Below are 6,000 nucleotides of genomic sequence, written 5' to 3'. Positions count from 1 at the left end.
TTCACATTTTCCTAAAACAGCAACTAAACCAAACAGAATGGATTCTGCAGGACACACTTGGCCACCATCCTCTGGTTTACATCACTTGCCTTAAAGAGGAAGGGAATGAGATGGTTTCCATGCTGGAGAGATGTTTTGTTCCGTTTCAGCTTTGGTGCAGGGCGTCATGCCGGATGCAAGCGGACTGTAATACTGGCTAACACTACCCAATCCCTACTGTGTGCCAGACACTGTTCCAGGCACTTCACCTAAAATAATTCATGTGATACCCCCAGCAACAACGCTATTTCATTTGGGTCACAAAGGGGTTAAATAAACCAGGGGAAAGTCCATTTTCAGCCCCATTTAAGTCACCACGGATTAAAAACTGCAGGTTGGAGCCAGCGGTTCCTTTGAAGACTTAGAGACGAAGGTTGATTCCGCGGACCCAGCCCCCTGCCCTGTGATTTTCCTTTGAGGCCCCTTAGGACAGGGAGAAGGGTTCCCGGTAGAGGGACAGCAAGCGCGCATCCTCTGGGGCCGGCCCAGGACCACTGTGTATTTGGGGATCAGCAACACGAGTGAATGCCTGAATGGGGAGGGAGGAACGTGCGAATGGGTCCTGCCAGAAACCCAACTGCAGGGACAACTAACTTTTCCTGGCGGAGGAGGGAGAGGGGGCGGTGGTCTTCCTCACCCTCAGGCTTGGCTCTGGAACCCTTTATGACTTCCCGCGGGGCGGCGGCTCCCACCTCTGAGGGCAGAGCGCGCGCGCGCATGTGTGTATGTGTGCGCGTGTGTGGGGAGGACTTGGTGATCGAGGGTCACGCGCAGGTGGCTTTGTCGTGGTGGTGGGGGCGGCCGCAGAGGCGCTGCCGCTGGAGGCAGAGGAGGAGGGACAGCCGGCCCACCATCGCTGCGGGCGGGTAAGGTGGGCACGCCGGGGGGGCTGCGGGAGGGGAAGGAGGCGGGCCGCCGGGGCTCTCGCCTCCCGGAACCGCCGCCTGCACGGGGTGGGGGGGGTCGTGGGGGGCCCTCTGGGCCGGGGAGGGGGACGCAGGACGCCGTCCGCGGGAATGGGGCTGCTGGAGCTGGAGGATGCGCTAGAACTGGGGGTGGGGCGACGACGGAATTGGACGGCCAGGAGAAGGCACGCGACCCGCGGATCCCCTGGGTTTTGGAGGGGCGGGTCCCTGCAAGGGTGTGCGGAGTGGCTGCGTCCGCTCGCGGAAAACAGGTGGTCGCCGGGTGCTATTGGTCCCTCCGGGCGCAGCGGCCTGTCACCGACCGCAGCAGTGTCCCTCTTCCCCAGGCTGGCAGGGGGTTAACACCTCGCTGGGGGAGCCACAGGGTGTCGGGTGTGCGTCTAACCTGCGGTCCCAGGGCTTGCCTCGCCGCTGTGCTGTGCTGAGCGGATGGACCACGGGGCCAACTGGAGACCCACCAGGGACACTCATGGTTGCTAGGCAGAATTGTGCGCCCAGTGTGGCCAGATCGGCCAAATTCCTGGGAAGCCAGAAAGTGAGACATTTATGTAAAATCACCTTTGGATTTTGGCAATTAACTTGAAAATACTTTTTGTAATGAAAAGTTTTGACCCTACATGAAAACCAGGAATATAAGAGCCTGGTGGTAATATGATGAGCTGGAGAACACATGCCCCATCTACAGGGAGCAGCTACAATTCAGCTCTGGGCAATCATTACCATGAGAAATTACAGGCTCAGTGTTACTGTATTTTTTGGAACCGAAGTTGGTAATCTAAATTTTTACATGAAATCTTCCAATATTTAAAAATATATAAAAAAATTTACCTGGTTTATCTACTAGTTCTTAACCTTTTGCTCATCACAACTTCCTTTGATAATCTGATCAAAGTTATAGAACCTGGGAAATTTATTTTGTATATAATTTCATAGAGGGCCTCCATCAATTCCACTGTGTGCCTGTTCATCAGAACCAACACCTGCTCTGCCAGTTATACTTTTTTTTAATAAAGATTTTTATTTATTTATTTGACAGAGAGAGAGCACAAGCAGGGGGAGTAGGAGAGGCAGAAGCAGGCTCCCCGCTGAGCAGGGAGCCCCTCGGGGTTGTGGGGGGGCTAGATCCCAGGACCCTGGGATCATGACCTGAGCTGAAGGCAGACGCTTAACGACTGAGCCACCCAGGCGCCCCCGTTATACTTTCCAAGAGAGGATCTGATTGGCTGGATTTACCATCATCAAATATGCAGCACTTCTACTGGATAGAGTTTCATTCATGGGCTCCCTCTCATGTTGTGATTAGTTGTCTTTAGCGTGGCACTAATTCTGTGTCCAGTCAGGTGTGGCCGGTGGCTGCAGGGCTGGATGTACCCAAGACACGGGCTCCTGGCCCCATAACTTTCAGGACAAAGTATCTCAGGAGTTACTTTTCTCAGAAGTAGCCGTGGGCATCCAGATCCTTTGAACTTCATGGGTTGCTCTCCAGGATGCCTCCTCACTGACATTTCTCCCATCCCCCCCATTCTCTTTCCATTTGGAAAACCCTTTCCTTCCCTCCCTTTCATCTTTATATTAAAAAAAAGTCTGCTAAAGTAGTTACTTTTAGTTTTTATGATCTCATTTAAAAAATTAGTCTATCAAAGTAGTTCAAGTACACAGTTTAAAAAAGTCAGATTATAACATATTTATAACAACATATTAGTTTCCTTTTTTAAAAAGGATTTTATTTATCTATTTGACAGAGAGACACAGAGAGAGAGGGAACACAAGCAGGGGGAGTGGTAGAGGGAGAAGCAGGCTTCCTGCTGAGCAGGGAGCCTGAAGCGGGGCTCAATCCCAGGACTCTGGGATCATGACCTGAGCCGAAGGCAGATGCTTAAAGACTGAGCCACCCAGGTGCCCAAAATATTAGTTTCCTATTCCTCTCCTAGTGCATCCCTAGAGGCAAGTATTTTCAACTCCTTTAGCTGATTCTTAGGGCATTTCTCCATCTTCATATTTCTATTCTTGATTTTGGCATGTAGTTCTAGGTATTTCATTCCCTCGCTCATTAATCAACCAATCAATTAATTAAACACATATACAGAAAACACCTACTATGGGCTAGGGCCCCATGCTGCTATTGATAGAGGGATGAGCAAAACCAGATTCAGTCCCTCCTTTATGGAATTCTTCACTAGTAGAGGGGTTGATCTGTGATTCATCAGTGAATCACACAATCATATGTAAAATGGCACCTGCAGTAAGGGAACCCAGGAAAAGTACATTGCACCATGAGAGAGCATAAAGAGGAATTGACATGGTCAAGGAAATCAGCGAATGCTTCCATGAAGAAAGTTGATTGAACTGAGATCTAAAAAGTGAGCAGACATAAAAGCCCTGGGAGAGGGATGCCTGGGTGGCTCAGTCAGTTGGGCGTCTGCCTTCAGCTCAGGTCATGATCCCAGGGTCCTGGGATTGAACCCACATCGGGCTCCTTGCTCACTGGGGAAACCTGTTTCTCCCTCTGCCTGCTGCTTCCCCCTGCTTGTGCTCTCTCGCTTTCTCTGACCTGGGTCATGGGTTCAAATCTTCTCTCCCCAACTCATTAGCTGTTTGCTCTCAGGTAAGACACCTAACTTCTGAGTCTCAGTTTTCTTACCTAAAAAAATGCTGTTCCTAAAAGGTAGAGGGTTTGGTGATGAGCATGAAGTGACATAATTCTTGTAAAGTTTTGCTCAGTGCCTGTCACACAATAAGCGCTCAAAAAAGCTCATTGATATTATCATTATATCATTTTTTCCTTTACTGTATAAATATCAGGTGATGGGGCACATCTAGGCTGAATCCTGAGGTTGCGAAGGCTAACAAAGTCTGGGGGACAAACAGAACTTTGGTTTGAGCTGATGATCATGTCTGATATCTTCAGATCATGGCAGAGAGAGAACACATGGGGTTTGAAAGTCACCCTGAGCTTGGTGTTTTCCTGGTCTGCAGCCATTAGCCTTGATTACATGAAGTGCTTCAGAGCTGGGTGGAATCTCTCTCTCGCTCCCTGTTAGGACTGTCTGGGCAGGAGGCAGAGAATGAATGCTTTTGGGGCAGGCATGCCTAGAATGCACCGTCCAGGGCTCAGAATCCTGGGCGTCTAGCCTTCAGCCAGAGAGTTGTGTTGGTCATTCTCTTTCTGTCTTGCCTGGGATTCTAACAACCCACTTTATTTTGACCTTGTCCCTGACCTTGGTGGACACCCTGAACCCAGGTGACCGGTTGTTTATGGTTTGTTACAACAATGATGATTTTGATATAATGTGGACATTAAAGCTGCAGGAAGACTAGCATCCCTCTTTCTCTCTCTCTCTTTCGTTTCCCCTTCCTCTTTCCACCCCTCTCTCTCTCTCTCTTCCTCTCTCTGCTTCACGCTATCTCTGTCTGCAGTTTGTCTTCCTGTCTGTCTTCCTTTCAACCTCCATAATTATTATTAATTTTTATCTCTTTGCCTCTCTCTATGTCTCTGTGCTGTCCATGTCCCAATCTCTCGTCTTTATTTCTCTCTGCTCATCCCTCCATTTCTCTCTGGACGTAACATTAAATTCTTTCTCTTGATCTCTTTCTGCCTCCCCTCCCCACCCCCCACATCTCTCCCATCTCCTGAGCCCTTCTTTAACTTTTTAAAAAAATTAATTAATGTATTTTAGAGAGAGAGAGTGAGGATTAGGGGCGGAGGGAGAGGGAGAGAGAAACTCAAGCAGACTCTGCGCTCAGTGCAGAGCCCGACACGGGGCTCAATCCCAAGACTCTGAGGTCATGACCTGAGCTGGAACCAAGCAAGAGTCAGATGCTTAACCGACTGCAGCCCCACAGGTGTCCCCCCTTCTTCAACATTCTGTGATTTTATGGAAATAGTCTAGCCCCCTCAATGACACCATTTGTAACCAAGGATTTAGCTAACATCATTTTTGTATTTTGTGTATGAGGGCAGTGGGGGAAGTTAGCTGCTTTTCACTTTGATATCGTTTAGTCAAGAAAGCCTTTTTATTAGCAAATTTGTGCAGATTGGTCCACAGGATGTAAGATGTGACTAAAATATTAAATTCCCACACTGTCAAAGCACTAATGGATTGGGAAGGTAAATTATAGAGGCATGTTCTCCCACAGGAGTTTGGCTGACATTTAAAATTAATTTTTCTTAATTCTGTGGCCACTGCATTACACACTGGTTTTAAGGGAAAACATTCAAATCCAAGTTCTTGGTGGGTACCCTAAGAGAGGAGAACAGTAGTAATTAAATTAAAAGTGCAGAAATTGTTCTTTGGTTACTTCCTGCAAGTTTTCTTACCTTGGGGAACATCTGCAAGAGGAAATGTTTTGCAGTCTTGACAAAATTAAGAGTATCAGCTTTTATGGAAATGAGCAGATCCACAGATAAAATGGGAAAAAAAAAGGGGCGCCTGGGTGGCTCAGTTGTTGAGCGTCTGCCTTCGGCTCAGGTCATGATCCCAGGGTCCTGGGATCGAGCCCCGCATCGGGCTTCCTGCTTGGCGGGAAGCCTGCTTCTCCCTCTCCCACTCCCCCTGCTCATGTTCCCTCTCTTGCTGTGTCTCTCTCTGTCAAATAAATAAATAAAATCTTTAAAAAAAAAATGGGGAAAAAAACCTCCGACTGTACATAGCTTGGGAAGAGTTTTAAGATTTTCCTTCCTCCTTTCCTTCCTTTCTTTCCTTTTCCTTTGTGTGTAGTATTCCTCCTATCTATATTATGCCTGGGTCAGTAGCCTGCTGTGCTTGAACCTGAACTGATATTCAAGACACCTGAGTTCAATCCCAGCCTTGCTGCTCACCAGCTGTGTGACCTTGGGAAAGTTATTCAGCTTCTCTGGGCTTCAGTGTCCTCTTGTGTTGAGTGAGACATTTTTGAAGTAGATGGCCACTAATATTTTTTCCAGGTCTAAAATTCTCTGACACACATGCTGACAAATGTTTAATTTTTAATATGCATTTTTGCCCCTGTTACGAAGAGGAAAAAATCATTAAACACTAATAAAAAAAGGAACAAA

General features: G+C 47.9%; 1 long non-coding RNA gene across 4 annotated transcripts in view; it reads left to right on the top strand.

Annotated features, from left to right (window-relative positions):
• The first annotated feature begins 342 nt into the window (after positions 1-342).
• Positions 343-6,000, top strand: part of LOC115937803 (uncharacterized) — a 193,781-nt gene continuing 188,123 nt past the window's right edge. For 2 of the 4 annotated variants that reach the window (XR_014139794.1, XR_014139793.1), the window contains exon 1: positions 671-905. This is a non-coding gene — a long non-coding RNA (uncharacterized LOC115937803). Of the gene's footprint in view, positions 413-670; positions 906-6,000 lie in introns of those variants that run through there. The other 2 variants (XR_014139795.1, XR_014139792.1) reach the window with 2 other exon arrangements.

The sequence above is a fragment of the Leptonychotes weddellii genome, chromosome 13 (genome assembly GCF_054177405.1).
Source record: "Leptonychotes weddellii isolate Sample4059 chromosome 13, ASM5417740v2, whole genome shotgun sequence".
NCBI classification, from domain to species: Eukaryota; Metazoa; Chordata; class Mammalia; order Carnivora; family Phocidae; genus Leptonychotes; species Leptonychotes weddellii.
Note: the sequence above shows the minus strand (reverse complement) of the source record. Positions and strands in the feature narration are given on the sequence as shown.